This window comes from Thunnus thynnus, chromosome 16 (assembly GCF_963924715.1).
Source record: "Thunnus thynnus chromosome 16, fThuThy2.1, whole genome shotgun sequence".
In the NCBI taxonomy this organism is placed as follows: Eukaryota; Metazoa; Chordata; class Actinopteri; order Scombriformes; family Scombridae; genus Thunnus; species Thunnus thynnus.
Genome location: NC_089532.1, coordinates 1,694,590 through 1,706,168, shown reverse-complemented (window position 1 = coordinate 1,706,168; position 11,579 = coordinate 1,694,590).

Here is an 11,579-nt window from a genome sequence, read left to right as displayed (position 1 = left end):
GTATTCTAGTATTTAAAACATTTTATTTCTTAAAACCATCGCAGCTCAAAAGTCTTCTAGAGAAAGTCCAAGTACATCTGGAGTCATTCTAGACTCCAATGACGCGACTCCAATGACGCGACTGTCTTGAATGACTTCAACTTGATTCATTCTTGTCTAAAAAGATCTGATACTTAAAGTAACTTGGACTTGTTTTAAAGGACTTAAGACTTCATTCAATTGTGATTTGAGACAAATCAAAGTTAAAGTACAACTTGACAAAAGTCTAAATTAATTCTTGAGTCATTCAAGACAAGTTCAACTTAAGTCTCAAAACACTCACGTCTTAACTTGTGGTCTAAACCTCCACCAGACTTTCAGAGCTATGAGTTTGTGAAATGTGATATATGTACCTGAATGCATCACTGTTTTAAATGTTTAATGACTGGAGGAAAAAATCGGCCATGTGAAATCATCCTGAAACAGACACATGGAGCTACATGGAAGCGCTTGTTTCGCTGCAGTCTGAGATGTAAAAAAATAAAAAAATGGGTGGCGTTTGAGGTCGTCGGCGTGTCGGAGCGCCGAGCGACAGTTTAACTTTATCAGCTGAGAGTTTGGACACAGACAGACGGCTGTGTGCAAACACATCACCGACACACACACAGAGATACACACAGCTTATAAAAACACACAAGCAATGAAAGACAAAACAGAGACGGGGATTAACGCACACACACACACACACACACACACACACACACACACACACATCACATGTTTCTGTTTAAAGTAGAAACTCTGTCAGTAGAAAATCTGTCTCTGCTCTTTCTGAGTGTTTTTGTTCAACAGTGTGTCTCTGTTGTGTGTTTGTGTTCAGTTTGTGTTTGTGTGTTTAGTGTGGAGATACATGATTGTGTGTGTGTGTGTGTGTGTGTGTGTGTGTGTGTGTGTGTGTGTGTGTTTAAACCTCCAGGTGAGTCAAACTCTCTTGAAAATGACTGAGACAAAAATAAAAATTTCCTACCTCCTCCTTTCCTTTCCTAGCTCCTTGTTACCTCCTCCTACCTTACCGTCTCCTATTTCACCTCCTTATTTCCTACCCTACCTTTCTCTCTCCTTTCCTAACTCCTCCTCTACCTGCTTCTTTCCTTTCCTACCTCCTTCTTACCTTCCCTTCTCCTCGCCTCCTGCACTTTCTTTACCTTTTTTACTCTCCTGCCTTCTTTCCTCTCCTATCTCCTTCTATTTTTCCCTACATCCTTTTTTCCTCTCCTACCTGCTCGCTTCCTTCATTACTTCCTCTTTTCCTCCTCTTCCTCTCCTCTGCTTCACTCCCTCCTTTTCTTAACTACTTCCTACTAGCATACTACACAGTACTACTGCCTGAAGTACTACCGAGTCACATCGGACAGACCGTGACTTCTCTCTGATGTGTTTGATTGACAGCTTGTCTCTCAGCGTATTTCAACCAATCGCAGCAGCCGATGCTTCTGTGTTTACAGTATTAAACTGTGATGTCACCTCAGATTACAGTCTGCACGGTTTGTCTCCAGCGGCCATGACGCTTCCTTCAACAAGAGTCAGTGTCAAACGCCGTCCGCTCGCCGCTGCTGTTCAGCTCAGTTCAACACAGTCTGACTCGGTTTTAATTTGTGTTTATTTTACTCTGGTTTTACTGATGGATCAAACTGATTTTTTTTGGTCTGTTTTTTGGCGTCCAGCGAGCCACATTTCCCAGATATACTCCTCCTGTTGGGCTACTTGTCAAGCTCCTATAAGTATATTCACATCCACATTTCTGTTCATATTTTACCTTGAAAACCTGAGTAGAAACATCAAAAATTAAAAAAAAAAAATTCTGAAATGTCTTTAAAAAGTGTTTCCTGTTGTCTGAGGTGTAACTCACACGTCACTGAAGAGCTGAAAACATCAGATCTGTGAGCTTTGACTGTTTTAATGACGTCATCTCGTCTTGTCCTCTTCTTCTTCTACGGTTTAACGGCACCGACTGGAGGATTAGCGCCACCTGCTGTTTATCTGCTAATAATCACACAACAGCATCCGATGGAAACAAACAGTCGTTTGAAGTTTCTTTTGCAGATTTTCTGGATATTTTGCTAAAATTTGCACTAAATTTGGATGGTGAAATGCTGCCATTACTCAGCTAAAATAACTAAGGTAGAAGAAGAAGTTAGCTCAGTAGTTTAGTTGCTTACGAACATCCGTATATGTGTATATTATATATATCCTGCAATATGAGGCCCTTTCTTGTGCAGTAGAGGGGCCCCGTGTCAAAATGTTGTTTTAAGATCTGAATTATATTAGTTTATATTGTTGCATATATTTTGATATTTATAAATATGGTTAAAGTTCAATAACCTCATGTTCTGTGTTTATTCCTCTATAGGTGAACGTCACTGTTACCTGACGTTTCTCCACAACGCCACTTCTTGTCTCCTTTCCTTCGCTACTTCCTCCTTGTTTTTCACTAATTTACTACTTTTCTGCTTTTCTTTCCATCCCTACCAGCTCATTTCCTTATACGAGTCCTCTTTTCCTTCACTTCCTCTTTCATCCTTTCCTTTACATCCTTCTCTACGTCGCCTTCTTCTCCTTCAGTTTCCTTCTGCTCCTCCTCTCAGCGTTTCGTACCTCCTTTCCTTACTTCTTTTCACATCCTTCCTCCTTATCTGTCTCCTATTTTCTTTCCTTTTTCCTCCCTTATGTCCTCCTCTTCCTCCTAATTTTCTTTTTACAGAAAACCTTTAAACTGTTAGAGTAAAGTTTGTGACACAGTCGGTGTGTTTGATTGACAGCTGGACTAAAAAAACCGGAAGTTGCTTTTAATAGAAATGAAGTGAAACTGAAGACACAATAAAATACATAAACGTTGAGACAAAGTGAAGTCAGGACGGCGATGCTGTGCCGTCGGTGTGTCCTGACGTCTCGCTCCGTCTGATCCACAAACATCCTGAAGAATCCGGCGGCATTCCTGTCGTGTTAAAACAACCAGCTGTCTCCTTTCACGTGCACCAGCCTCCTCTATGCAAAGCAGCCAATTATTGACGGTTAGGCGCGGCGAAGGTGAGACGAGCGTGTTATACGGCGTGGATGTGTGGCATTGTGCGGCGTTAAAAGACAGCCTCATTATCCGTCTGAAAAGACACAGACTCGCTCCAATGGAGAAAGACGAGGGAAAAAAAAGAGATTGATTTGCACTCTTAATTTGTCCTCCTCCTCCTCCTCCTCCTCCTTCGTCTTTTCTCTCTCTCTCTCTCTCTGTCTCTCTGTCTCTCTGTCTCTCTCTCTCGTTTCGTTCTCAGGCGAGAAAGCGAGCGAGGGGTCCGGGGCCCCTCAATAAGTGACCGTGATTGTGTCCATGGCCTCTCTCTCTTTCAGCCATTTCCACCACCATTAATTGGTGCTGCTGGTGAATCGAGTCTATTCTCCCCTATTCTCTGTGTGTGTGTGTGTCTGAGAGGTAATTGCTGTGAGCTTTAGAAGGCCAAAGTGTTGGTTTAAGGGCCCCTGACCTTTGACCTCCTGGCTAAAAGTCCCCCCCCTCCACCCTCCCTCCTCCTTTCTTTCTCTCTCCCTGTGAATGTCTCTCTACCTTGTTCAGCAGCTCTCTGTGACTGAGTGTGTGTTTTGTCTGCTTTGTGTGCCAGTGAGGAGGTAAAGAAAGATGAAGAGAGAAAGCACCATGAAGGAAGAAGAGTTTTCCAGAGGAATGAATCTCCTCGGATTTCTCACCCCGACACCTGCAGTAGCTCGTATTCATCAGACTTCTCAGAGCAGGAAATCACTTCCTTACTGGCCAAAAAATTCCTTATTGATGCAGTTTTAGTCTTAACTTTTGGATGAAGAGTGAAAGAAGGTCAGCAACTCTCTAAACTTAGAAAATCACTCAGTACAACCTCTAAGTCTGTGTTTCTGTTAGGAGTTGCAGCTGCTACCAGGAGATGAAACTTTCATGATTAAATAAAGATTTCTTTTACTTATTAGAGTAGTTATAAAAAATGTTAATAGAGCTGTGAAGTGTTATATTTCTTTAAACAATCTCCACAATGTTACTGAACTTTATAGAAACTCAGGACTCTCCCTGATCATGTGACGTTTATATTCTAGAGGGTAGGAAAGGGGATAAGGATGCAGGGTAGGAGGTAAGGGGGTAGGAAAGGAAAAGAGAAGGTAGGAGGGGGTATAAAAGAAGAGATAGTAGGAACAGAAACAAGGAGATAGGAAACGAGGAGGCAGGAAAGGGGCTAAGGATGTGGGGTAGGACGTAAGGAAGGGTAGGAAAGGAAAGGAGGAGGTAGGGTGAATACGGAGGAATTAGGAAAGGAAACCAGAGGATGGGGAAGGTATGACGGAAAACGAGGAAGCGTCGCTCTCTTCTCCCCTCAGTTATCTCACCGTCCTCCTCCATATGTGTTTCCTGACAGATTCCAGAGGGATTATGGGAAACGGAGGCAGGTCGGGTTCCCTCTGAGGCTCGTCTGTCGTTAAACTGCACGATCTGCACATCCAGCCTGTAATCACATGCAGCGTGTGTGTGTGTGTGTGTGTGTGTGTGTGTGTTTGTGTGTGTGTGTGTTGTTCCCATGTGTTCATTTACACAGACATGCATCGATGTATATATTCATGGTTTTACACTTTCACACACTTATTCTTGCACATGAACTCGTGTGTGAGTGTTGGTTTCGGTATTTAAATGTGGGTAAATATCGGAGGGAAACACACACACACACACACACACACACACACACACACACACTCGAGGGCAGAGTGACAGTGTTAATCTATTCATGTGACTTCTGTCTGTGTGTAAATTCAGATTTACACTCTGACGCTCCCCAACGACACAAACTGACTTTAGTGAGGTACTTGTACTTTACTTGAGTATTTCCATGTGATGCTACTTTCTACATTTCAGAGGGAAATATTGTACTTTCTACTCCTCTACATTTATTTGACAGCTTTAGTTACTTTTCAGATGAAGATTTGACACAATGGATAATATAACAAGCTTTTAAAATACAACACATTGTTAAAGATGAAACCAGTGGTTTCCAACCTTTTTGGCTTTTGACGTCTTACAAAAAGCAGTGTGTAGTCGGGGTCACATTTCACATGTCTATGAGTTGTTAACAGCTCCACCAAATAGTGATTTTTCCCTCTAAACTTCTCACATGCTTTCATTTCAATAAATGTTCAAATGATCCAATATTTCAGCAAAACTCAAAGATTAGAGAAAAAGTCCAAAAACTGAAAACAGATTTGTGTATCAGAACTTTGTTTTTTCTTCTTTCCTCTCCCATTAATCATCTCACCACCCCTCAGATTTATCTGCTGACCCTTTGGAGGGGCCCGACCCCTAGGTTGGGAACCACTGGACTAAACTAGCTAACTGTATATAAAGTAGTGTAAACTAGCTCCACCTCCAGCAGCTACAACAGTAACATGCTGCTCTAACACTGATGCTTCACTATTAATAATCTAATGATGTCATATATAATAATATATCAGTCAGAGGGACCAAACCACTACTTTTACTGCAATACTTTAACTACATCAAGCTCATAATACTTATGTACTTTTACTGCAATACTTTAACTACATCAAGCTCATAATACTTATGTACTTTTACTGCAGTAAAGAGTAAAGTTACTTCCTCCGCCGCTGACATCAGGTTTAGTAACAGTCACACAAAGAAAACAAAAAGCTTTTAATTTAGCGACATTTATCCACAACTTCCTGTTTGAGTGTGTTTGTTGGTGGTTTATTTTGACACTGAGACTTCGTCTATGACACGTGATAATCGTGTCACAGCGGCGTTAACTCTCAGGTCCACGGTGATTATGAGACGAGGAGAATGTGATTAATGTGACACTTCCTCTTTTAATTTGCTTTAATTTCCTGCTTGGCTGGAGACGCAAAGTCTGTTTCAATACAGAATATTTACACACTTCATCATCTTCGTCCCCTGTAGGCGACACAGAGCCGAGGTCATGACATCACTTCCTGTCTTGCCTCCATTCCACCAGGTTCTATAGGTCAGTTCGATCTCTTATCGTATTCTAAGACAACTCGTCATCTGCTACAGCACTCACTATAAGAAGTTAAAAACTTTTAAACAATTTTAAACAGAAATTATTTTTTTAGCAACAAAAACAAACAAAAAAAAAACAGTTCCCATAAAAATGTACCAGGACAGCATCATCATACCTCAGTATATATTTACAGATGTCTGAACTTACCAGTGTTGAATGAGTGCTACATGCTAAATGCTACATGCTACATGCTACATGCTTGCACACCTAGCTACATGTTACTAGCATGTAAGCAGGAACGAAAAGTAACTACATACATTTATTAAATACTATTATACTGTATTTAAGTACAATTTTTGAAGTACCTGTACTTTACTTGAGTATTTCCATGTGATGCTACTTTATACTTCCACTCCACTACATTTATCTGACAACTTTTCAGATGAAGATTTTACATGAAATAATTTATACAAGGTTTTAAAGTACAAAAACACATTTACAGATGTTTGAGTCGTTCATAGTTCCACCAAATAAATAATTATTTGAGGCCTAAAGAGGTCAAACTGTCCAATTTCTGACCAAGAATGCAACATTTAGGGAGAAACGTCTAACTTGCTTCTTTTACCCGACTGATTTAACACATCAGTCACAGTCACACAGAACTTTTAATACTTTGAGTACATTTAGTTGATAACACTTGTGTACTTTTACTTAAGTAGGATTTTAAATGCTGGTATTTTACATTGTGGTGTTGCTACTTTCACTTAAGAGTCTGAGTACTTCTTCCACCACTGGCTGAGAGCAGTATTTTCCGTGGCGTGGCGTTTATATTCGGTGTGCTACATGAGATTTTTCCCTCCACACGTGTGTTGTAGTTGTCAGACAGATTCTGAACTCTGCTGCTGATGGATCGGTCTTAATATTTACTGATGAACTTTAATCAGCAGATCTAAATGAGACACAGTTGTCTGTCTGTTGGTAATCGCTCTCCTTCTTCTTCTTCTTCTGCGGCTCGTATTGTCGGCGGTGGTGTAACGCTCAGAGCGGAGAGGCGTCGACCTCCGGCTGATCCCTCCGAGTGTTTGGAGTCAAACTTCAGCTCCGTCTGATCTATCGGCCGCAGTGTTTAGGACCGAACCTTCACACTCACTCAGCACACACACAATGGATCACACACCGGGGACAGAGTGAGTGTGTGTGTGTGTGTGTGTGTGAGTGTGTGTGTGTGTGTGTGTGTGTTGAACATATTCCTCGTCTCCGTCAGCAGCCAATTGGTCAGCTCATTAGAGGATCATACATCAGCGGTGGCCTGACCTCCCTCCTCACTTTGTTTCTTTAGCTGTGACTCAAACTCCACATTTCTAGACCGAAGACGTCAGAACGAAACAACTTTTCTGTCTCGTTTTCAAAAGTTCCTCAAAATTTATCCAAGAAACCTTCAGCTGGTTCTTCTTCTGCAGTCTGCAGTGTCCCGTAGTTCACTGCTGAGTGATGAATTTGTCTTTGGCTTCTTTCATAGTACAGCGTTCACTACACACCATTAAAAACATCCAAAATATACAACGTACAACAGTGCAAACAGGCAGGTAGCAGCAGAGAGTTTATATACAGTAAATAATAGCAGAGACAATGTGTTCCCTGCAGTCGTTCTGCTTGAAAAGTCACCAGATGATGTCACATAATAATTTGCATATCAATGGCCGAAGAGCAAAACCTATCTGAAAAATGCACTTTTTTGAGAAAACTAAAATTCTTGCAGAATGCTATTTGTTAAAGATACCTGATACATAATACACTGTTTTTGGTCTATATTATCATATTATGTGTTAACAATACCGACTAGATATTAATGCCTCGCAAAGTGCAGATAGGAGCTTTTGCACTTGGTGCAAGTTGGAAGAGGTTCTACAAAACGATGCTCTAAATTAAGTCCGTTGTTGTGTTTTTTGTTTTTGTTGTGTGACTTTTCTGTCAACAACGAAGGGCGGGATTATTGCAGACAGACTGAATATGAGCAAAACCTTCCTTGTTCTCATCATCCAAAGTGAAATCCGCCAATCAGAAAATTCTGCAGATGGGAGGTTTTGTGCTTTGGCCGTCGATATTTTCCCCTTTAACTGACTTTAACTTTAACATAATGAGTGACTTTGTGGTTTTGGATACTTTTGACCAGCTTCAGACTGGCCACTGCCATTTATCCATGTCTGTTTACATTTTCTTTTTATTACACCTCAAACAACACTTTTTAAATATATTTGGGGATTTTTTTTTTCTTCTGTTTCCACTCAGCTTTTTTTTTTTATGCACAAATTGAAAATGTGCATAAAAAAGGTGGATGGAAACACACCTAGAGACTAGAGATATGCAGAGATCCCAGTATTTGTATTTGTATCTGTATTTGTTGAGGCAGCAAAACTATTTGTATTTGTATTTGTATTCGAATAAAAATGGAAAGAGGCTTAAAAATCCTGTTCTTGTTTTTATGACACTTTTAATTTTAGAAAATTAAAGCTGCGTCTGTAGCTTCATATCTTGTCTCATCTGTCAATATGAAGCCAGTTTGTTATTGTACAGTTCTTTAAATTCAACAACCTTTCAGTTCAAGCAGTGGTCTACAGTGATTGGCTGAGCCCACAAGAGGACACGAGCACACCTGAGTGAAGTTTTCAGGCTGAACAGAGCACACACACACACACACACACACACACACACACACACACACATATCTGCTGTTTCCACGTCAATGTTTGAATGCAAATTTCAAACAAATCTCCCAAAAAAAACTTGTGTAAAATGTAAATCAGTGTTTCCAGCGACTTCTGCCATGTGAAGATTCTCAAGTGGATGTGAAAACTTGACATGACGAGAAGTCCGTGAACAAACTGTGATAACTCACGTCGTTGCTGTTTCCCACCCAGCGTGCCAGTTATCCTGCATTAATTTTCTTCTTCTGTTCTTCTGCTTTTTAAAAAATGTTTTGTGCTTTCTTTTTTTTTTTTGATTGAGCCGAGGCTCCGAGACGATGCAAGTGACAACGAGGGTGGATTAAGAAATGACGGCAAACGTTATGAAACGCAGTATTAACATGAGGAAACAACATCTGCTGAGTGTTTGATGTTTCTTTTAACTTCTGCTTTAGAACATAACCGCCGTGTTTCACTGATTCATTTTGCCTGAAAGTACCGTGCAAAAGTTTTAGGTGCTAAAAGTAACAAGTGGATGTTTTCATAGTTTTTATTGATCAGTTAATTTGATCCAGAGTTGAGTAAACAGCAGAAAGTAAATCAATATGTTGCTGTGAGCAGCTTTGTCTTCAAGCAGCAGTTCTCCTCAGTGTTTCAGGAACTCCGCAGGTCGGTTGTTTCTGCATCTTGGAGAAGTCGCCACAGTTCTTCTCTTCATGTGAATCCCAGAATGACTACATGATGTAGAGATCAGAGACTGAAGATAGATCTTCATGACTCTGGCTGGATGTTCGGGTTCGTTGTCGTGCTGCAGATGATCAGACGCCTCCTGATTAGGGGTGTGCCTGAATACAAATACATTATTCGGCAAAGCACAAATAGTGGGTTTTATACGAATATTTGTTTGATACAAATATTTTAAAAATTATTTGTTTTTGGGAAGAAAAAAAAGCAACATGTCAAATACCAGCTTGCAGGTCTCAGTCTCTCTCCTCTGCTCTATCAGCAAGTGTCAACAAAGGGAGTCACATCCACCTGCTGCATGACGCACATTTCTCTAACTTGGCCATCACTCTCATAGTTGGGGGTGTTCCCCAGAGATAAAGCTGAGCTACTGACACATGTAAAGTGCTCCCAAAGGGACTCTCCATAACCTGTTGTTCCTCTTCTCCTTTCCACAAAGTTAGGTTGTAAAAAATAGAAAAGCAATAAATGAAAAGTGCAAAGCAAGAATCACCATTGAAGTTCCTCCCTACACGTTACAGGCATAGACTGTATAAAAATATGGACGTGGTTACCGTGACAACACTCGTTGGTTTCTGAAGAGCGGTTTTGAAGCTCAAAGCGAGCCGCTCCGGCCGTCGCCATCTTGGCAGTGTGTGACGCTGCCTAACTCCCAGCCAATCAAAAATGGGCAAAGAGGCGGGCCAAACGGCTGAAACAAGCCACCTAGCGGCTGGCGGACCTGTCACTCAAAGCAGCCATGTCCTTCATTATGCATAACTTTACGGCTTAATAAAATTTAAACGGGTGAGTTATAAAAAAATTCACCCTCCGTACAGTTGTCATGAAAGAGGAAATTAGCTACAGAGACCAAAACCGTTGTTTGTACCAGGCTGTAAACATGTTTATTTCTGCTGTAAAGTTGGACATTTTAACATGGAGGTCTATGGGGATTGACTCGCTTTTGGAGCCTCAAGTGGTCGTTCAAGGAACTGCAGTTTTTGGCTTCATTTTACAGCCCCAGAGGTTGCCGCTTGGTTACACGCTGTGCTGTCTCTGTGTTATGGGTGTATAAATAGGTAGAGGTCTGTCAGCAATGAGGCGATGAGTAAAGTTTTAGCTCAGTAATCAGCACAGTCGTCTCTGATCTGGGAGACTCCAATTTGAGACCCGGTGTGGGGACCTCCTTCGTACGGTAGTTTATTCATGAACACTTATTGTAACACTTTAAATTTCTAAAATTAAAAGCGTAATAATCACAAAAACAGGATTTTTAAGCCTCTTTCCATTTTTATTCGAATACAAATACAAATAATTTTGCTGCCTAAACAAATACAGATACAAATACAAATACTGCACATCCCTACTCCTGATGCTGCTGCATTAATGGAGAAGAACCTAAACATCTAAAGTGAACTTTTGCACAGTTCTGTACATATACAAGTAGTTTTGAAGTCTTGTATGTGAGTACTCCTGCTCTAAAGGGTGTCTGCGGTTGTTTTGGTCTGATTGCTGTGTTCAGATTTTCCCAAATGAATCGATATGAAGGAGTCCAGTTCAACCAGACTAAACTACACAGGGAGGAAAACACACTGAGACTTATTAGATCTACAATAAAGAATCACGACTTTCACTGCAGAACAAACGCAGAAACCTCTTTTCTGTTACTGTACACACACACACACACACACACACATATATATATATATATATATATATCTTCCAAAATATACCCACTTAACTCACCCTGACAGCCACCCCCCCTCCGGTCCCCGCTGCTGTTGCTATTGTCCTAATACTCACAAGCCAATTTCAGCAAACCCAGTTAACAGCCTGCAGAAGTTGGGCGAGCTGATAGACTGACAGCTCTCTGACAAAAGGCACACAGGAGAAATCCCCCCGCTGCTAATATCTGCTGTCAGCCCGGCCGCATCTAAAACGCCGCTAATGCATCTCCACTCCGCCGCCGTGCCCCCGCTGTCCCCCCAACCTCGCTCGCTGCAGCCGACAGACAGAGAAAGAGAGAGTGATATGAATACTCCGAACATAACAATGCTCAAAAAGAAAAAAAAAAAAAAAATCCTCTTTCTAATGGCGCCGGCAAATAGCGAAACATATTTTGTGTGACAAAAGGAGC